Below are 21,612 nucleotides of genomic sequence, written 5' to 3' on the forward strand. Positions count from 1 at the left end.
AAAGCGATTTATAGCAGGTTGCCAAAGAATATTCGCAAAAAAGGGGCCTATGTACTAACGTGGTGAAGAATCGGTAATGCCCTGGGGGCTCGCATGTGTCAATAGCCTCTCCAATTCGATATTAATTAATGAAAAAATGAAGAGGGATAATTATTTACGTGTCCTGATTGACCACTTATCGAATTCCGGTCACTGGCTCATTGGAAAATCATGTATACTGTAGCACAATGCAGCACAGGACAATGCTCCATGCCACAAGGTCCATATTATAACTGAATTTTCTGGGAATATTGAAGTCAATACACCTCAGCGCTCTGATCTCAATATTATAGAGAATGTGTAGGCTTACGCAAAAGTAAAACGTAGATTAGACTTATCAAGAACGCCCAAGGAGAGGGATTCATGAGGTTTGAGGACTTTAGCAGGATTTTTCAATAGAAACATTACAAAATTTGGTTAGATCGATCTCTAGACGCTTGCAGATATTAAAGCAGGGTTTAATTCTTATTAATATTTTAGTTACTATTTGTTAAGTTTTTGTCTCACTTTATTTAATAAATATTAATGTCAAAATACTTTTGTTCACCCAAATAATGATAATCCGCCATGCAAATAATTATAGAAAAATATTGATTTATGTTATCACTGCAATATTTTGGTCATTTATAGCTTTTTATGTTTGCTCTCTCTAAAAAATATAATGGGTACTGTTAGCTCTCTCAGCTCGCAGAAAAACGCGGTTAGAGTTTTTGCAATGCGTTGTCAAAATACTTTGGTCCTCCATTGTATATACTTAGTGGGGTCTGCCACGTCTCCTTCTGCCCGCTACATACTTTTCCACAAAACCATTATACCCTGATTTCCCATTTTCATTGGGTTCAGGGTATCACAAGTAAGAACGTTGCAGTCGGGCGTTACCGACTACGGAATACTAATTCACGTCCCATTACCAATTTAGAAGGCAAGTTTAGAAAATGTAGTTTTTTTCAATTTGTCATGCCCCTACTGGGCGCAGACACCTCATTTTTGGGCAGTTCTTAAAACAAGGTAATGGTAAGGTGACTGCAAAATTTTGATGCTTTCGCTCCAAAAATGTAAAAATGAAAGGGAATTTTTCGATGTGCCACGCCTCTAAAGAGGCGTAGTAATTATTTGTGGCTTATCAATAGAGGAGGATACTTGTAAGTTAATTAAGTTAAGTAATTAAGTTAATTAAAAAGAAATTTGCTATAGTTTTACCTGATTAGCTATGCTCCTAATAGGCCTAGATATGTCAACAAGTTGCCATAGTTAGAGCTCCATGAGCTCAATTATAAATTTATATACAATATGTTGTTACATTATTACTTACCTTTATCTGTATGCGACTTTTCGTACAATCTCTTTGACAAGAGGAAGTTTTAGATATTTATGTACTTAAGAGCACTTAACTGTAAGCACGGTCCTAAGAAGAACTACATTTTCTTGGTCTTAACATAGAGTTGTGTTTCGCCTTTTCGCTGTCTCCTGGCAAGCTTGAACTAGGGTAACTTACATCAGGTCTAAACATTAAATCAATGAAAATGGAATGCCTCGGAAGTAAAATAGAAAAATAAAATAAATAAATTTGTTGTAATACATTTGTACTTTTTAAAACAACAAAAAAGTTGTGAACAGATGCCAACAACACGCGGTGTTCCCAAGCGGTCCCCCATCTAAGTACTAACCGCGCCCGACGTTGCTTAATTTCGGTGATCGGACGAGAACCGATGTATTCAACGTGGTATGGTCGTTGGCGAAGTGCGAGTTACTTAAAATTCACTATGAATGTGGTATTTAGAAGCAAGCAGATTAAAATTATATGACATAATAATATGATAACTAAGCAGCGCGAAATGCACATTGATACAAGTACTTCAAAACACACATACTTGATTTAATATCGAGACAAATTTGAACAAAATAATCTTATATTATTCAAGTGTCTAGGATGCTAAGAATTTAATATTGAGCAATATACTTTGAATAGTAATAGCTAACAATCTAAACTATTTAATAGCTACTTTTAAATCCATAATTAACAAAGTGGAAAGCAACAGCTAATGCAAACGATGCAACTGCTTTTGAAATTGGCTAAGTTATACACACATTATGTGGCTAAAATGCAACTAAGTATCTTCTGCACCGTTTACCCAGCTCTGGTTCTACTGCACTCATTTGCGACGTTTTCGCTGCGTAAAATGACAATTGTATCAAGAGTGTTAAGTGCTTCTATGTGTGTGTATGTAATAAAACAACAACAAAAACACAGCAACAACAACTATGTCCTTACATGGCTATTACAAGGACTCACAGCTGTTGCACTTTGGTACGTCATCTTGTGGAGCAAGTAAAAGAGAAACTTTTTGCATTAACCACAATTGCTGCCAAGTGTTTCGTTGTTTTCCCCTCCCACTAACCACCTCACTTACCATCTTTCCCTGCCCCATTCCCCTCTTTCATTATGGCACGCTTGCCTAGCAGCTTGGCTGAACGATAATTGACCATGGGACATCCTTGACAAGTCATGCACGAGTTGCTCTGAGGAACAAGGCTGAATCGAAGTTACGTTAAAGTAAATCCCAATTTGTTGTCCTGCCATTAAGTAATATTCGTGTAGAGCTAGAGATAAGTTTCGATGTACGCTTATCATTATACCCTGAACCCATTGAAAATGGGAAATCAGGGTATAATGGTTTTGTTGAAATGTATGTAACAGGCAGAAGGAGGCGTGGCAGACCCCACAAAGTATATATATTCTTGATCAGGGCGACGAGATGAGTTGAATTGGCCCTGTTCGTCTGTCTGTCCGTCCGTCTGTCCGTATGTATGAACGCGTCGATTTCAGAAGATATAAGAGCTAGAGACTTCAATTTTTTTTTAAATGTCCGTAATTACAGCGCGGATATCAAGTTTATCATTAAAAATCGATAACTCATCCCGATCTTTTTTTATCGATAAAAAACCTTATCGACAACCAGTTATAAAATTATATCTTCTACACCTTTATTGCTAGATCTCCAAATTTTTAATATATGCTTATATGCAATTTATACAATTTCGGTTTTTGTTAAAAGTTACCCCCCCCCCCCCGACACCCTTAAACTCACCCCCTCACCTTCACTTTTGTAAAAAGCGTATTTCAAATACTAGAGACTTGTGCTTTGGCAATTACATGCATATCCAAGTTATAATCATAATCTGAAAGTTTTATGAAGATTGTACGTCCACGAAAAAAAAATTATTAAGCAATTAAGTTCTCATAGTAATCGCTCACTGCCGCCCATGCGTGTTTATGCTTGTGTGTGTATGTGTATGTAAATGTTTGTGTATGTGTGTGTGTGTGTGTGTGTGTGTGTGTGTGTGTGTGTGTGTGTGTGTGTGTGTGTGTGTGTGTGTGTGTGTGTGTGTGTGTGTGTGTGTGTGTGTGCGTTTCTTGTGTAAGCTGAAAGACGCGAAAAATTATTGAAATAGCTATTACTCCAAGGGTTCAGGAGATCTCGTAGTCGAGAAGTCTCGACTAGAGCTTTCTTACTTGTTATTAATCACATTCACGTATTAATAAAATGTGCATGAATAATTGTTTAACATGAGAGCATGACCGAAAACTGACACTGTTATCAAGCCTACTGAGTCTCAATGACAATGCAAAGATCCTCAATAGCAATAGGGAAAATAACGCGTTTTCAAGTATTCGTGAATTTTGTATTATGTTTTAAGATATACTCTCCAACAAATCAAAAACCATGAAAATTGGTCCAGCAGATTTCGAGTTATAAGTGTTGTAGCACTGAATAATATCGTAATTTCGTTGCTTCAAAACAAAAAAAACAAAAAACAAGTAAGAAAGCTCTAGTCGAGACTGCTCGACTACGAAATCCCGTGAGTCCTTAGAGCAATAGCTATTTCAATAATTATTCGCGTCTTTTAGCTTACACAAGAAATACGCACACACACACACACGCACACACAGGCATACACACACACACGCACACACAGGCATACACACACACACATACACAAACACATACACACACAAGCACCCACGCCAAATCGACTAGGCTCGTCGACCTGATCAAGAATATATATACTTTGTGGGGTCTGCCACGCCTCCTTCTGCCTGTTACATACATTTCAACAAAACCATTCATTATACCCTGATTTCCCATTAAAAATGGGTTCAGGGTATAAAAACAAAAACGGGCCATGAAAAATAGATGCACACAAAATTTCGTGAGTATCGGTCGAACCGTTTCGGAGGAGTCACTCTATAAATAGACAGATGAAAACTAACCCTTGCAATCCTAGTGACAGATTATGTAAGAGACGAGCGCTGAGCCTTACAAACTCAGCGATAGGATAAGAATAACTAATAGAGCAATGCTGAGCCTATTTGTTTATTTTATTTTAACTTATTTTACATTAGACCATTTAATTCAAGTTAATTATATAACCGTTGTATTGAATGCGAGCATAATCAATCACCAAAATAGTGTTAGACCTCCTCACTCAAATAATTTTGGATTCGTATTGAGTGCGCACTCTAACAATACAAGAGTCATATTAGATTAGTCATCTCAAACATAGCTGTTTGAAAGACAGCAACATAAGCCACCAGATAATATAGTTTTTTGTTTTTCTTTCTTCTGCATATTATCGGGCTCACAACAATATGTCAACCAAGTCATATCTTCTGAAGCAACGCTGTGCCTTTTGAAGTCTGGGTATGCTTAGAAAAGACTTTTACTCGTGCAGGCGAAACAAGATGGACAGCAGGTAAGGTGATAAAATCAAAAGCTGGACTCAATTTCATTTTAAAGATACCTTTCTTGTATTTATTAAATTCACTATTCATGTCCTGAAGCGAAGTGGCATTCAAGTCAAATTGTGTCGTCGCTATAAGATCTGTGGTTAAAAATGTGCATATATTCTTAATGCTCATAATAAAATCTGCTGGTAATCTTTTCTAATGGCTTTCCAGATGTTTGCCAATCTTCGTAGTTGTAAAATTGAATTGAAAATTATAAAATGAGTACATGTAACGCCTCACCGCCAACAGGAGAAATTTTAGTGCACTGCCCCTTCCATTCGGTACCTACGATCATTCGTTACCTATGATCAGATTAAATGTTTGTAGCTCAATGGAGCATTCCGTGGATCGGTTTGTAGTGCACGATTTCTGAAGAGGTTACTCTTCTTGATCAGCATAGTTTTGATCAGATTAAGGTGTTTGAGCAGCTGTGTAGTCCGATCCAGCATTTAGACTCCAGTTAAGCATTCTCAATTCCTTTAGCATTATGCATTAACATAACCTGCTCGAAAACCGAGGCCCGGGCTTTCAACAAACTACAAGCATTGCCAAAAAAGGAGAGATGGTTGGATATATTTTACACCTAATTTCTTCCAGTAACTGAAAGCAAGTCATTACCAGGCATAATATACGATAGCTAACATGCGATCAAATACAAAAATTCGAATGACATGTTAATGTCTCTAGAAGCTTCAAGCGACTGTGTTCGGGTTTGTTAAATGTATGACTTTTAGTCATATGAAAACTCAATGATTGCCAGTCATTCTAAATAGCTTTATTAGTGACTTGGCAAGCAAGTATTGTTCAAATTTAAAAATGAGACAAAATATTTCCTCTCCACTTTGCAATTTTCGCTGCGTTATGCTTTCAAAAAGAAGTTTATATTCATTCCTTTTATAACAAAATTAAATTGAATTTTTTAATAAAAAAAAAAGCTTCCCTAATATGACTACTTTTTCCCATACCGGGAATTGAACCCGGGCCTTCCGGGTGAGAGCCGGATATCCTAACCACTAGACAATATGGGATGCATGGTTAAGATTGTCAAAATTATAATAAGTCTATTATACCGACAAATGTTTCACACTAAAGAAGAAGCCAATTTATTTTGCAAGCAGTTTCCCATAGATGTGTTAGACCACTGTATCAATCATTAAACTGCTTTACACACTTTTTATAATTGCAAATGTGTCGATAATGCAGTTCATTACTTGATTTCGACACTGCTTCTATAAGGGTGCAGACAACAAATAGCCACGCGGTCCTGTGGCGCAATGGATAACGCGTCTGACTACGGATCAGAAGATTCCAGGTTCGACTCCTGGCAGGATCGAGTTTCTTTTATTTATTTTTTAATAACTGATCAACTACTACAATTAGATTAATATTGTTTTACTTTATTTATAGCCGGGGCTCGTATCAATATAAACTTAAAACTATGTATCTTAGAAATGAAGAACTAGCTATTAGGCCCTCGGCTTGTTGCTGAAAATGCTTAGAAATAAAATAAAAATATAAATAATTAGATAATATTAATAGCATTAACTTTTGTTTATTATTATAAACATATATAATTATACATCTTCCGCTGATAATTGTAACATTAAAGATGAACATGACATCCAGTATCATTTGATGAGCTTTTGGCAACTAATCGTCACCGGTCCTGTGGCGCAATGGATAACGCGTCTGACTACGGATCAGAAGATTCCAGGTTCGACTCCTGGCAGGATCGAATTAAATTTTTTCGTTTACCAATTTTTATTTTATTTATTTTACTAAAAATTCCCTATTTACATTTTTATTTTTCATATGGAATGCAATTCAATAAAAGTTGTCCAATCAAAGGCGGAGAAACTGTCATTGACAAACAAACAAGACGTGTGGAGCGTGTGGATTATGTGTCGCTCTATGCTAAGCAGCGGAAAATATACAAAGTTTGTCATGAAATGAGGACGGGACTCATTGCAAATGGTAAAATGCCACACCAGCTGTGTGCGCATTTCAACGTCAAGGACGTTTAAGGTGACATCCAAATGATTCTTACTCGAAGGACTTGATGCTTATGCGGTTACGAGTGTGCAAAATGTGTGCGGCAAATATCTTGGGATTTGCATAACACCAGAAAGTCGTAATCGAAGAATATGCGACACATTTATTATACCCTGAACCCATTGAAAATGCGAAATCAGGGTATAATGGTTTTGTTAAAATAAGGAAGCGTGGCAGACCCGATAAAGTATATATATCTTGATCAAGGCTACGAGGTGAGTCGATTTATCCCTGTCTGTCTGTCCGTCTGTCAGTATTTTTAAACACGTCGATCTCAAAAGTTACAAGAGCAAGACTCTTGATTTTTTTCCTAGGTCCGTGTAAATTACCCGTAAATGGAGTGTGCCGGTTTTTTGTTATCGATTAATACATTATCGAAAATACGTAATAATTTTATATCTGCGACATCTTTAGAGCTAGAGCTATGATTCACCCTCCACTGTTATATTCACCCCTCACCATTAAATCTGTCAATGGCGTACTTCAATTACTAGAAACTTGAGCTTTGTCAAATGTTATAATCATGATCTGAAAGTTTCGTGGAGAGAGTCCATCTACCACATCCCGTAGTAAGCCCACACTGCAGCCAATGCGTGCTTATGCGTGCCTGCGTATGCCTGTGTGTGTGCATGGGCTGTTTCATGTGTAAACAGAATTTTTTAAACATTAATTCAGGGGATCTCGTAGTTGAGCAGTCGCGACTAGAGCTTTCTTGTTAGAATTGCAATGAGTTAAATTTGCAGCTTTCGCTGAATAATATATATTTTTAATGATCGTTCAAATAATATACAAATATATTATAGCATTGGAGAAATGAGTATAAATTTCCCATTCAAGTCTAAAAAAGTAAATTAAAAAAGTTACATTTCCCATACCGGGAATCGAACCCGGGCCTTCTGGGTGAAAGCCAGATATCCTAGCCACTAGACCATATGGGAGACACTGCTTTGAAAGAGCAACATCACAATATGAATAAATTTAAATTCAAATTGAGAATAAAGATATATCTTGTGGTGTCTAAAATTATTCACGTCCACAGAATCTAAAGCTGTTTCTATAATGAAATTAATTTCCCTGTTGTCTATGTAAAATACAAAAAAAAAAATTCATCTTTTAACTATAGGAAAACATATTGAATTCGTATAATAATGGAAGCTGCTAACTACTTTACTTGTTTCTAAAATACACATTTGTACTTATTACTAAGAAATTTTAAATTATATTTTTTACAATTTTCTTAATAATGAAAAAAAAAATCGATCCTGCCAGGAGTCGAACCTGGAATCTTCTGATCCGTAGTCAGACGCGTTATCCATTGCGCCACAGGACCGCTTGTCGTGCTTGTTTCAAAAACTCATTTTGTCAAGCAGTTCATTCCATGACTAGTAGTACATAATATGTGTATATATGAATTAATATACTACATACATACGTATGCAGTTTGTTGTTGAATTGAAGAGCTTTTTTAGCGGGGCCATAAAAATTAGATTAATATAAAAAACAAAATAAACAAGAATAAATAAAAATATCCGATCCTGCCAGGAGTCGAACCTGGAATCTTCTGATCCGTAGTCAGACGCGTTATCCATTGCGCCACAGGACCGCACAATGATATTGCACCAGAAAACCATTTAACAGCCTAAGCAGTGCAAAATGTATATATTTCTTTTTATTAACAGTCTGACAAGCAGTACAACAAGCAGTACAAGCGTTAGACAAAATTCTGCAAATGAGCACAAAAAACTTTTTTAATATCTTTACCAAGCACTCAAAAATAAAATAAATAGATAACATTTATTAAGGCATTATCTGAATTTTTCTTCGTTAATTTTATTCTAATTTGCAAATAGCTATGGCTAGTTGTCTCTACGCTGTTGTCACCACAAAGACGTCAGAGCGTCTGCTGCAGCAATAACAGAATCAGCCGTTGCTGTTGTCGTCTCAAGAGCAAACATACAAGTCAGTCTCTTATTGGCACTCAATGTGTACAGTTCAGTGGCAACGCAAGTAAATGATACGACATATTGGGCACAAAGCCGATGTACGTGCGCGCGACGTAAGCAAGTGCGAAACATAAATATAATACAAATATCAATCTCTGAGCAACAAAATATTAATAAATAGAAAATACATACATACAAAAAATAGTTTATAACACAAAATAATAAAATAAAAAGGAAATGAAAGGAGTGCGTGTACATAAATAGTTTTACATATATTTTCATAGTATATCTGAGTATTATTGTGAGTGTATGTGCAATAACAAATCCTAATAATAGTTGCAAATGCGAAAAATAAACGTAAAAGTAACTGATTGCAGTTAGTGCGGTAAGTGCAGTTAATGCCTACTTCTCCTTACATACTGCTTCAACACCCACTGCTTCTGCTGTCCCTGCTTCTTTTTCCGTTTCTACATGCTTTCTGGCGTTTCTTTATATTGCTTATTCTGTTTTTTTTACATACGTTTTTTGTTTTCATCGTCTGCTTCTGCCTCAGTCAAGCTGCCAAGCAGCGACAGCCTCAGCCGCAGCAGCAATGTTAAAGCCCAAAAACCATACCAAATGAAACGAAACGAATGGAAACGAAATCGTTGGAGCAAGAACAAGAACGAAAAACAGTGGGCAGGCATAGCGCGTAAAAGCGAAAAAACGTAAAGCAAAAAGCTCAAAGATTGGGGCTAGGGCTAAAGCAAAAGTCGCGACGTTCGACGTTGTTGTTCTTGCTGTTTGTTTAGCTGTCGTTTCTCCATTTACATATGTGTATATACATGTATGATTGCGCACGTGTGTGTGCAAGTGAGTGTGTGCGCCTCGTATTTGTGTGTGCTATGAGATGTTTATTTGACAGTGTATGTGTGTCTGTGGATCTCTGTGAGACGGTCACGCTGTTATGTGTTTTTGTGTGTGTATGTGTGTTTGTAGGCCTCCACATGGGCAGCGAAAAGCGTCAAGCGACCTGCTGCCGCCACTGCCATTGCTCTGCCGCTGCTGCTGCTTCTGTTCCTTTGCGATTTTGCTTCTCTCCTCTCTTTCTCTATTTTACTCTCTCTCTCTCTCTCTCTCTCTCTCTCTCTCTCTGCTTGTCATTCTTTTATTCGGCATCTCCATAATATGCTTCTCTGGCCGTCATTAACCCGTTTGGCGACTTGTTTTGCCTTCTGCTGCTGCTGTTGTTGTTGCCGCCGCACAATGAAACGCCGTAGCACATAAAAATAGTCTGTGGCAGAATTGTTGACTTCCCCTTTCGACAAACGAGCCGGCGCGCGGCGTCCGCGTGAACCTATCGAAATGTCTAGCATTGTATATACACCCCAACGTCCCAAGCGCTACAAAATTGCTATAGTCGAAATTACAGAGACACAGCTTACAAATTCCAGTTGTATCTGCAACAGAAGCCGAAGAAGAAGCAGAAGGGCCCCTTAACAGAAAACTTCCTGCATACATATGTATGCATATGTGTATGACTATGCAAATATGTACATAAATTCAATTAACTATATTTTCGTGTTATAAGTAATTACACAAAACTTTTATAAGAAAGTATTTTCTTGTTTCTTTAAGTTTTGCTGAATCCGAATCGAATAAGATAGAAAGTTTGTTGCACAATCTCGAGCTTAAATGTAAAATCAATACAATATATATTTCTATTTCATCAATAAGTTGATAATGTATTTATTTAGTTTTTATGTAAATAATGTTGAAGGTTAATAAAACTGCAAGTATTTTTAAAGAAAATGGTCTTTAACCAGAATATTGCAGCAGCTAAAATATGTCTAATCAGAATACCGTACATATACAAATCTAATTGGGAAATACATTAAAGTAGAAGCAAAGTGATTTAGAGTTGTCTTAAAGTTGGAGCTTAGGAAATTTAATGTTATGTTGATAACCCTAATATTTAAAAGTTTGACAAATATTCAACTTTTACGACAAAGTTTTAATTTTGTATAGAAATTATATTCAATAAATTCAAATTATATTAATGCATAAATAAGGTGAGAGAACTATATATGTATGTATTTCTTGAAAGACTTTGTATTTTATTACTTATTTATTTATTTCTTATTTAAAAATCCATTATATACAAATACAGAATTAAGCACTATAAAATATATCTTTGTACATATTTTTATGTATATTCATACCCATATCCATATGTAACTTTTATGGCTGTAACCAGTAAAACGTTATAGAATTGCATTTACTATTGTCTTTTTCGTTTTTAATGATATACGTTACGTACCTTCCACATATACATACATGTAGGTAAGCAATACTTGTTTGAACCCTAATATCTAGGGACACTTGAAAAATTCTAGAGCTTATAAAAATATATGTCAAGAATTAATTTAAAAATTAAAAAATGGAAATATGTATCTATATGTTTATATATATCTTTCGGGAATCGTAGGTGTTTTTTCATATAAAAGCGCAATTTTCCTTCTTTGGTATATAAGACAATAGTGCAAATCAAATATAAATGTAAATGGATTAAAATCGCTCATGCAGCTCTTAATAAACTGAGTCCTTTGTCCCCATGAATCTATGTATCTAAAAAGCTCGTATTCCATAGCCCCATTAACCTGCTGAATCAAAAACTTGTCCGAAGAATTAAATGCGTCGACCATTTTGGGCTGTGCAGCCTCGTTGAAAGCGAAAATAGCGCAACGGAGAGAAAAAAATTGTGGCTGCTGCCTGCTTCCTGCTGCTTGGGCTCGAAGTTTGCCTTGCGAATGTATTTTACAGATGCATATTTAAAATTGCCACATAGCATGTGCAGTAAGAACCAGAGACAAGTAACTAAATATAACGCACACACACACAAACTTAAATAGATCAGATACATACTAATCTGTAAGTGTGTGTGTGTGTGTGTGTGTGTGTGCATGGGGCTGTGTCTAGGTTCCCGTTTGCAATTTCGTTTTCATTGCAACTTCATGCCCCTGACATCGGGACATGCCAGCCTGTCGGCTCTTCTTACACGTTGCCTCGTCGACCGTAGCTGCGCACGCACACACACACAGACACGTTTACAGAAACACACACATGCATAAACTGCTTTATACTGCTTTATTTTTGCGCCGTCTGCTAGTTTCTACGCTCATTCTTCTAAAACTGCAAGCTGCAGCGACGCGTCGCTACATCGGCCTATTGAAGCTCTCTGGTTCGGTCGCTGCCGCAACTGCAGTCACAGTCAACGTGTGCGTCACTCTGCTAGTGCACTCGGCCATGCAACTTACTGCCTGTCTGTGTTCGTCTGTCTCTTTTTCTCCCTTGCCGCTGTATTTAGTGGGTGCGAGAGAATAAGCGCTCACGCTGCTTGCCCTAACCTACACCACAGAAAATTTATTGCGTCGGCTCTACACACACACTTCACTTGATTTCATATGTATGTGCGCTTGTATGTATCTCTACGAGGCATATACATATTTTTCAGTATGCTTCTTAAAATTTGTCTGTTGTTACTTTTATTTCTTCATTAGTTTTTGTTGAATTTCATTGAGGCAATTTTTGTTGTTTGCATTTCTTTGCTTTGGTTAATAATAATGTGTGACTCTTTCATTCCAGAATTAAAATCAATCGGTGCGGTCAATTAAGTAAACGGTTTTCAGATAATCTGACGGGAAAGTGTACAATAAATTAAATCGTAATATTTCTGTTTTTCTGTGTTCAATTTGGCAACTTAAGCTATTTATAGATCATTTGGTAAGTAAATACATATATGTATATATATATATTTGTTATCGCTATTTAGGTTAGTCATTCTTGGATTAAGGGGTTGATCGTGGGGCCCATTAGCTCAGCTGGTTAGAGCGTCGTGCTAATAACGCGAAGGTCGCGGGTTCGATCCCCCCATGGGCCAGATCCAACACTTATTTTTGTTTTAAACGCTTGTTGTTACCGAAACCAAAGAATTTCGATTTATTAAATATCTGGAAACAAAATGGCGTCAATATGGCCCATTAGCTCAGCTGGTTAGAGCGTCGTGCTAATAACGCGAAGGTCGCGGGTTCGATCCCCTCATGGGCCAGATTACTTATTTTATGTAGATCCTTTTATACTACATATTAATATATTATTACATATATTTAGTTTTAGTTATTCGCTGATTGACTTAAGATAAATAGGCATCGAAACAACATATTAGTGTGGCCCATTAGCTCAGCTGGTTAGAGCGTCGTGCTAATAACGCGAAGGTCGCGGGTTCGATCCCCCCATGGGCCAAAGGTTTTCAGTTTTGTTTTTTAAATTATCTCTTACCTACCTTTTTTGATAAAAAAAAAAAAAAACTACATAAAAATTATAGTTAATAAAATAAACTCCTTTAGCTTGAATTATATACTAAGGTATACTGAGGTATACAGTTCAAGTTAAAGGAGTTTATTTTAATAACTAAAATTTTTATGTAGTTTATTGTTTATTAAAAAAAAAGTAGGTAGGAGTTAATTAAAAGTATAAAATTAAAAGGCTCTTGGTTGGGGGATCGAACCCGCGGCCTTCGCGTTATTAGCACGACGCTCTAACCAGCTGAGTTAATGGGCCAGTTGTCGCAGTTTATCCCGATACTAGTGTTATAAACAAAAAAAAAAAAAAACATTACTGAAAATCTATTTTCTGATTTTTGTTATTTTATAAATATTGCTATTGTTGTTAGATAGATAGAAAAAAATATTACAATTCGCCCAACGTGGGGCTCGAACCCACGACCCTGAGATTAAGAGTCTCATGCTCTACCGACTGAGCTAGCCGGGCGCGTTGGATATCACTATCTTACACCTCATGTCCCTGTAGATTCGGCGTTCTATAGACGGGACAATGTTACTTTTACAAGCACAGATTGTAGTCTCGATTAGCTGCTTATCCACCTACTCCAGGTACTGAGCTTTGGCTTTAGCCACTCTGGTTTTATAATTATTTTTGAAAGCGTTTTTATTGTGGTGCGTTGTACTGTTTCCTTATGGAAATTATAACTCTAAGTACCTACCTCAATGCAATGTATAAAGCAAGCGAAAAAAATAATAACTAAGTAAAAAAGGGCATAGAGACAGTCACCACTTCGTCGGCAATGTAATTTGCTATAGGATATTAAAACGAAACAATGTGCAAAAGGAAACAATAGAAATACGAAACGAGCGCAGAAACAGAAGCAGAAGCAGACAAACAGGCATTGCAAGTAGGATGAGGACTGAGAGGTAAGCATACAGCATGCTGTTCATCAGCCTGGCAGACGACTTTTCGGTTGCGCTACTTTCTAACCAAATAAAGGTTTTTATTGTCAAAAAATGTGTAAATATTTTCTAGGAAGAGTAATTGTTTTACTCTTAAAAGTGATAAATTAATAGATATGAATAGATATGTTATAACTAGCAGAAGTATTTTTTCGATAATATTGTGATTTATATATTTATATATACATATATATAATATAATATTAATGCAGTTGGTTATAAAAGGTGCATACCTCGTTGATGCACACGGGTTTCTACAGCTGATTATATTATAATGAAGCAGACAAACTGCGTGTTTGTTGTCTTTGGCGGGTGGCGCCTCCATGACCTCTGTCTGGACCTGTCACTCATATTGTCCGGAAATTACACAAACACGCACAAACTAATTTTTTCTCTTCCTCCTTCTCTGTCTATTTTATGCTCATTCGCCAACAGTGCACTGCAATCGACAAGGATAAATAAATTGGGGAGCTACTCACTTATATTGCAGATATCTACAGAGACTTATAACTTGATATGTGCTGGACCAATTTTCATGGTTTTTGATTTGTTGGATTTGTTTCCGCCACGAGTAGGATAGTAGATCTTTAAAATACTGACAAAATTTGATGAATACTTGAATAATGATACTCAGTAGGGTTGATAACAGTGACAGTTTTCGGTCCTGCTCTCATATTATACAATAGTATTTGTTTGTCTCAAACATAAATTTGTGTAAATTATTTATATTTATATTTCTCGATTGTTTTATATGGTTTTGTGCGAGGGCAGTATTGTATTCATTCTGTTTGCTTTTGGTACACAAAAAAGTTATCACTCTTAATTTAGTAGAGAGTAGCTGTAAAAGTCGTAAACCTATTAGGGGTTCTAAAATACAATTTTTACGATCAACAAATCACAGGGCCAATCTTTGACTATTTGTGGCCTCAATCTAGAAAATGCGTGTTTTTCTCATGGTCAATTGTACGTGGCATGCTCACGTGTTGGCAAACCATCCGCATTATTTGTTCTTGCACCTGACCAAAAAACGAAGAATGTCGTTTACCACAAAGTGCTTGAATGAAAATCCGATCATTAAATTAATCAGAGTGTATCCCAACCTGAACAACATAGCTTTCAACAATTTTTTAGCTAGAAATAATGATAGGGCAATGCAACGTTTGCCGGGCCAGCTAGTATAGAAATAAACAAGTAACCGACTGTGGAATATTCATTCACATCCCATCAGCAATTTAGTAGCTAAGTTTACCACTAATATTGTAGAAAATTCCGTTTTTCCGATTAGCCACGCTCCTACTGAGCGTAGACACTTTATTTTTGGTAAGTTTTTAGAACGAGCTTACGGTACCCTAACTGCAAAATTTGAATACTTACGCTCAAAAAATATGAAAATTACAGGATATTTTAATATGCCACGCCCCGAAAAAGGTGTCAAAATAATGTTCAGGTCATTAATAGAGGAGGTTACTTGTAACTTAACTATCCAAATTTGAAGCTTCTAACTCTTAAACTGTAGGAGATATAATCTTTTGCGGTTTGCCATGCCCCCTTTGGGTGGAGATAGCTCGTTGGACTTGGGTGGTCAACCAGCGTATATATACCAAATTTCAGGTCTCAATGGTGTCCAAAATATAGCAGAATTAAAAAAATCACTATATCTTCTGGCCTGATATGCCACGCCCTCCATGGGCGTAGATAATAATATGTCTTCTGGTATATCGGAACATGCATTTTTCGATTCGATTTTAACACGAGTATGTGTTCCAAATTTCAAGTCTCTAGATTCAATGGCGCCGAAATAAACTGCGTTAATACGGAAAGACGGACGGACAGCAAGACTTCGCACAAAACCAATATACTAATACACTTTCGTGAAGACTGCTCGATTACGAGATCCCCTGAACCCTTCGAGCACCAGCTATTTCAATCATTTTTCGCGTCATTCTGCTTACACAAGAAACACACGCACACACATACACGCACAGGCACCCACGCATAAACATGCATGGGCTTTTAGATCATGATTATAATAATGCATGCAACTCTAGTATTTGAAATACACTTTTTACAAAGGCGGAGGATATAAATATTAAAAAAATAACTGGATGAGGTATCGATATTTGGTGACAAACTCGATATCCACGCTGTATATATGGACATTTAAAAAATTAAAATTAAAAATTAAAGTCTCTAGCTCTTACATCTTCTGAAATCGTCGCGTTCATACATACGGACAAACGGACGGACAGACAGACAGACGGACTGGGCTAAATCAACTCAGCTCGTCGCCCCGATCAAGAATATATATACTTTATTATACTGCCACGCCTCCTTCTGCCTGTTACATACATTTAACAAAACCATTATACCCTGATTTCCCATTGACAATGGGTTCAGGGTATAAAAAGAAGGGGAATATAATATTAAGAAGTAAAAATATCGTCTATCGCCCAACGTGGGGCTCGAACCCACGACCCTGAGATTAAGAGTCTCATGCTCTACCGACTGAGCTAGCCGGGCACTAGTGGGTACTCCGAAAATAGCAAATTTTGGAATTTATTGATACTCTAGATATGGGTATGCATATGTATATTTATTTATAAACATACATATATTATTTACAAATATAAAATTCAACGAAATTTTAAATTTTCGTTAGACACAATGTAAATTTGTGAGTAGACAAAGCCAATTTAATCTTGAATAACACAAATGTTTTATAATGTATTCATATTCATGAATTAGTTACGTTCAAATTAAATGTGAGTTGCCTAAGAGTTACACCTGTACTCACAAAGCGTCGAGTAATAAAATTAAATAAACCCGATGTAGATGTTTGTACATAATTACTGAGAAATATATGTACATATGTGGGTGTTGTAAATGCTATAAAATATCGAGCGTACAACATTAAGCTAATACAGACTGATGCAAATATTTTCTAATAACCGTATTCTAAGAAATTAAATGAAAATATTTTTATATATTTTTAGGGACACTTTAAAGTGAAGTAAATAATATATTAAATTAGTGTAAAACTGAGCTAAAAGGAATATCCCGGGATCTTTACGTGGCCCGGCTAGCTCAGTCGGTAGAGCATGAGACTCTTAATCTCAGGGTCGTGGGTTCGAGCCCCACGTTGGGCGACTTTATTTTTCCTCTATTTTTAATTTGTTTAATCTTGTAGGCAGATTCTTGCGTCTACAACGGGCAACATTGTTCAGTGAAAACAAAGCTGATGTCTACTTATAAAAGAAAACCCACGAAAGGAGAAAAAATTGATGGGAATATTGGAAAAAAATGCGAGAATCAATAGCGAACGATTCAAATAAAAGCACGTTTAGAAAATGTATAAATTTGAATGCATAACACGGCACTAAGCTGAAATACACAACAACAGCAGCAATAGTAAGTAGTGGCCACAACAGCAACAAAAATATAAAAAGCAAACAAAAATGTATAAAATACTTATTATTATTATTATTATTATTATTTTTTTTTTTTGCCATGCAAATAATATGAAACGAGGCGAATGACTGAACTTAACCTTAAAATAAGATGCACACATACATACACTGCCATACCAAATATAATATATGCATATAGTCATTGATTTCCTATATGGACTTGGATTTGTTATTGTTGATTAGACATCGCAAATCGCGGTTAATGCACTGCAAATTAAAAACTAAACGAATTCAACAAATAAAATAAAACGCAAACAATGCTATATTTATTGTTAAATGCAAAAATGAATTTGAAAATGAAAATTAAGCATGGCATGTATATAAATATAAAATTCCTAAGCAAACAATACTATTAGTGGCTCAATTTCAGCATCGAATCAAAGTTGTGAAATGTATTGGCATCTCTCCAATAATTTTTCAGATTATATTGATCTTAGCACCTGTTGTCTATTCATTTAACAACTCTGGCACTCAAATAATAATTTGTTCAGAAGCATTGTATCTCCCATATTGTCTAGTGGTTAGGATATCCGGCTCTCACCCGGAAGGCCCGGGTTCAATTCCCGGTATGGGAAGAATTCCGTACTTGGAAATCTCTTTTGTTTAATTATTTTTAACTTACTCGTTAATTTTTAAAATACTTTTATCTTAACCTGTTTTAGATTTATATAATTAATTTACTAATTTTAATTCAATCAGTTCACAACTCCTGTGTGCTCATTTGATATCACTCATCTCATTTTTTGTCGCTCCTATTGTATATTTAGTTTCAGTTCTTCCTACTTATTTGCGACGACGTTATCCTTTAGGGTCCTGTTGATTCGTGTTATACAGACGATTAATCGACGATATGGTGCCAGACGATTAAGTCCGGCACCATATCTGTAGATACTTTTACTGCATAAGTGTATTCAATCTGAGCCAGACTAAAATGAAAAGAAACAAAAACTGGCTCAACAACTTGTGTAGTTTGCAAACGGGCTGTCTCACGAGTTTCATAAGGGTGACCTTCAGAAGTTTGTTACACCGTGTGATCGGGCATAGCTTTGTAGTGAATAAAAATAAAATGCCAAAATAGTAATCGCCCCCGGGTGGACTCGAACCACCAACCTTTCGGTTAACAGCCGAACGCGCTAACCGATTGCGCCACGGAGGCTATTGAATACAGGGTAAAAATATAGTTAACAAAAAATTACTTTTGAAAGAAGTTTAAAACTGATAAGAATTGTAAAAATACTTATGTAATATTATTTTCCATTATTTTTTAGAAATAAAATAAAAATATTAAATTTATAGATACATGCTTATATAACGTTCAGATATATGAGATATTAATAGCTGTAACCAGTTAGTAAAAAACTATCAGGCGTGTTGCGATCCTGCCAGGAGTCGAACCTGGAATCTTCTGATCCGTAGTCAGACGCGTTATCCATTGCGCCACAGGACCAATGTATCGACCCCAATTTTCTGTTCTACTTCATAATTTATGCAAGCTCGGCAAATTTAGCAAGCTGATAATGTCATCAGCAAAGCGCCACAAAAGCTTTATCTTTCCTGCCAATAATATAAGCGAAAAACTATTTGAAGTAATTAATCTGGATTAGTCTCAGGCTAGAATTGCAAAATATTTGAAAAACTAAAAGGTTGATTTTTGATTATTATCCTTTTTGTGTGTGAGATGCATCTCAGTTCACACGATATTACATCATGAACATATCTCTTTTATATATATATTAATCTTGTTAACCTTGAGTATTATAGCAAACATTCATTGTTTTCTTTTTTCAGCATGGGGAAAGTGTCCAGATTCAATTTGTACGCAGTGAGCAGAATAAAATATGACATGAAATTGAACGTTCTACAGGTCACGATCAACATTATCAATGCATATTCTGGGTAATATGTATCTCAGTCTCTGAAAGTGTCTCAGACTTCTTAACTAACAAATAACTGGGTTTTAAATACAAGTTACGTGCTACAGTTGCTTATTCACTGCATTTGTCAATCTCCCCAGAACCAAGCATAGGGCCTTCTAGAATTTAACTATTTTTTTTATATATGTGACTGGGTCTGATTTATAAAATATGGCAGAAACTTTTCAGCACATCATTTGGTAACATGCTAACTGACAGTTCATATAAAGAGAGAGAGAGAGAGAGAGAGAGAGAGAGAGAGAGAGAGGAGAGAGAGAGAGAGAGAGAGAGAGAGAGAGAGAGAGAGAGAGAGAGAGAGAGAGAGAGAGAGAGAGAGAGAGAGAGGAGTGAGAGTGAGGAGAGAGAGAGAGCGAGAGTGAGAGTGAGAGAGAGAGAGAGAGAGGGGGGGGGGGGGGAAGATGAGAGACAAAAGGACAGTTTGTGAACTTAGTTCTCTCTAGTTTGTACGCGTTTTCAACAAAAAGTTTTTAGATGCACAAGTGAAAATTTATTATCCATTTTATACCTGCATCATTTTCAATTCAATTCCATTTAAACGCGAAGCGTCGAGAGGCGCGTCCTTGCCAGGAAGAAGACCTTTCCATTTCCCACTGCTATTGTGGGACGCTTTCTTATTTTAATTTCGCCTCTCTTAACTGACTATGGTTCGTTGTCTATTTATACCCTGAACCCATTGAAAATGGGAAATCAGGGTATAATGGCTTTGTGAAAAAGTATGTAACGGGCAGAAGGAGGCGTGGCAGACCCCACAAGGTATATATATTCTTGATCAGCGTGACGAGCTGAGTCGATATAGCCCTGTCCGTCTGTCCGTCTGTCCGTCCGTCCGTCCGTATGAGTGCGTCGATCTTAGAAGTTATAAGAGCTAGAGAGCTGAAATTTGGCATGCATACTCGTGTGTACCATACGCAGTACGAGTTTGCTTTATTTTTTCGATAAATCGTCCGATAACTTTTTTATCGAGAATAATCGAAAAATTGATTTTGTTTTAGCCTAATTTGAACATTTTTGGACCTGGAGTCTTCAAATTTGTGTTGTGTATAAAGTTAATCGATACAAAGATTTTGTAATTTACAGATTTTGGATACCACGCGCCCTTCGCCTCCAATTTGTAAAAAACTCATTTCAAGTACTAGAGACTTGTACTTTGGAATGTACACACATATTTACCATATGATGACACTTTGAAAGTTTCATTAAGATCGTATGTCTACAAAAGAAATTATTCGTCAAATAAATTCTCATAATATTGCCCACACTGCAGCGCAGCCCAAGCGCAGTCGCTGCTTACTGCGCAGTTAGCAGAGCGCAGGCTTATGCGTGCGTGTGGATGCATGTGTATGTATGTGTGAATAAAAGAGGTGCAGAATAATTAGAATATCAGCTTAGAGGGTTCAGGGTATCTCCTAGTCGAGCAGTCTCGACTGGAGCCTTCTTACTTGTTTTATAATCATTCTCGGAGGTTTTGTGCAATGTTTGTGTTGCTGTTCGTCCATCTGTCTATAAAGTGCTTCATATAAAACCTTATATATCTGGATCCCTAATGATGCCTGAGACCTGATGTCTATCTTCCTTTTTATTTTTTACATACATTTCTTTATTTCAGTTAACTAAAAAAAAAAAAAAGAGTTTGAATTTCGGACGCGTGAATAAAAGATATTGTTCCACATATTTGAGTAAACATTTCCGTTTAGATCGAAATACCGAATATAAAATATTGAGTAAGTCTGTGTCGCTATAGTTTTTCATTTGATATTCATCGAACTCATTAAACGTGGTTTGGATGTGGCAGCAAAAAGAGGGTAAAGCGGTAAAGGACGATGCACAATTCAGCGACACTGCCCTCCCTATGTAAGGGCTCACTTCTTGTATGCATAAAACATAGACAACTGTCTGAACTGAACGAAATGGCCATAAACCGGCGAACTGTTGAAACCCAATATTTAGAAGAAATCCATTTCTATGAAGAACAATTAAATAAAATTTTTTACCCGGATAGTTGCTATCTGGATATTTATTTATTACTAAACGTATGTACAGTTTCATTGTCAATGGTCCCAACATTTTAGTAATGATTCTAGTCAAAATTCTATTTTAATATTC

General features: G+C 36.3%; 1 protein-coding gene and 16 non-coding genes across 24 annotated transcripts in view; 8 read left to right on the forward strand and 9 right to left on the reverse strand.

Moving 5' to 3' along the window:
* Window positions 1-1,657: 1,657 nt before the first annotated feature.
* On the reverse strand, window positions 1,658-1,776 carry LOC149268864 (5S ribosomal RNA). The gene has a single exon (XR_016270692.1). It is a non-coding gene; the product is annotated as a 5S ribosomal RNA (ribosomal RNA).
* A 4,008-nt stretch (window positions 1,777-5,784) lies between these two features.
* TRNAE-CUC (transfer RNA glutamic acid (anticodon CUC)) lies at window positions 5,785-5,856 on the reverse strand. Its single transcript has one exon. It is a non-coding gene; the product is annotated as a tRNA-Glu (tRNA).
* A 232-nt stretch (window positions 5,857-6,088) lies between these two features.
* TRNAR-ACG (transfer RNA arginine (anticodon ACG)) lies at window positions 6,089-6,161 on the forward strand. The gene has a single exon. It is a non-coding gene; the product is annotated as a tRNA-Arg (tRNA).
* A 329-nt stretch (window positions 6,162-6,490) lies between these two features.
* On the forward strand, window positions 6,491-6,563 carry TRNAR-ACG (transfer RNA arginine (anticodon ACG)). The gene has a single exon. It is a non-coding gene; the product is annotated as a tRNA-Arg (tRNA).
* A 1,183-nt stretch (window positions 6,564-7,746) lies between these two features.
* Window positions 7,747-7,818, reverse strand: TRNAE-UUC (transfer RNA glutamic acid (anticodon UUC)). Its single transcript has one exon. It is a non-coding gene; the product is annotated as a tRNA-Glu (tRNA).
* Window positions 7,819-8,137: 319 nt separating this feature from the next.
* TRNAR-ACG (transfer RNA arginine (anticodon ACG)) lies at window positions 8,138-8,210 on the reverse strand. The gene has a single exon. It is a non-coding gene; the product is annotated as a tRNA-Arg (tRNA).
* A 200-nt stretch (window positions 8,211-8,410) lies between these two features.
* On the reverse strand, window positions 8,411-8,483 carry TRNAR-ACG (transfer RNA arginine (anticodon ACG)). Its single transcript has one exon. It is a non-coding gene; the product is annotated as a tRNA-Arg (tRNA).
* A 349-nt stretch (window positions 8,484-8,832) lies between these two features.
* The window catches only part of EcR (Ecdysone receptor), a 116,834-nt gene continuing 104,054 nt past the window's right edge, over window positions 8,833-21,612 (forward strand). The window contains exons 1-4 of one of the 8 annotated variants that reach the window (XM_089470941.1): window positions 8,833-9,208; window positions 12,448-12,585; window positions 17,296-17,516; window positions 19,364-19,439. The gene's annotated coding sequence lies outside the window, so the exon portion shown is untranslated. The remainder of the gene's footprint in view (window positions 9,209-12,447; window positions 12,586-17,295; window positions 17,517-19,363; window positions 19,440-21,612) is intronic. The other 7 variants (XM_089470943.1, XM_089470942.1, XM_089470940.1 and 4 more) reach the window with 7 other exon arrangements.
* Window positions 12,669-12,742, forward strand: TRNAI-AAU (transfer RNA isoleucine (anticodon AAU)). Its single transcript has one exon. It is a non-coding gene; the product is annotated as a tRNA-Ile (tRNA).
* Window positions 12,837-12,910, forward strand: TRNAI-AAU (transfer RNA isoleucine (anticodon AAU)). Its single transcript has one exon. It is a non-coding gene; the product is annotated as a tRNA-Ile (tRNA).
* On the forward strand, window positions 13,031-13,104 carry TRNAI-AAU (transfer RNA isoleucine (anticodon AAU)). Its single transcript has one exon. It is a non-coding gene; the product is annotated as a tRNA-Ile (tRNA).
* On the reverse strand, window positions 13,560-13,632 carry TRNAK-CUU (transfer RNA lysine (anticodon CUU)). Its single transcript has one exon. It is a non-coding gene; the product is annotated as a tRNA-Lys (tRNA).
* Window positions 16,556-16,628, reverse strand: TRNAK-CUU (transfer RNA lysine (anticodon CUU)). Its single transcript has one exon. It is a non-coding gene; the product is annotated as a tRNA-Lys (tRNA).
* On the forward strand, window positions 17,182-17,254 carry TRNAK-CUU (transfer RNA lysine (anticodon CUU)). Its single transcript has one exon. It is a non-coding gene; the product is annotated as a tRNA-Lys (tRNA).
* TRNAE-CUC (transfer RNA glutamic acid (anticodon CUC)) lies at window positions 18,079-18,150 on the forward strand. Its single transcript has one exon. It is a non-coding gene; the product is annotated as a tRNA-Glu (tRNA).
* TRNAN-GUU (transfer RNA asparagine (anticodon GUU)) lies at window positions 18,658-18,731 on the reverse strand. Its single transcript has one exon. It is a non-coding gene; the product is annotated as a tRNA-Asn (tRNA).
* On the reverse strand, window positions 18,950-19,022 carry TRNAR-ACG (transfer RNA arginine (anticodon ACG)). Its single transcript has one exon. It is a non-coding gene; the product is annotated as a tRNA-Arg (tRNA).

The sequence above is a fragment of the Drosophila arizonae genome, chromosome 5 (genome assembly GCF_054131065.1).
Source record: "Drosophila arizonae isolate 15081-1271.41 chromosome 5, UAZ_ARI_1.0, whole genome shotgun sequence".
In the NCBI taxonomy this organism is placed as follows: Eukaryota; Metazoa; Arthropoda; class Insecta; order Diptera; family Drosophilidae; genus Drosophila; species Drosophila arizonae.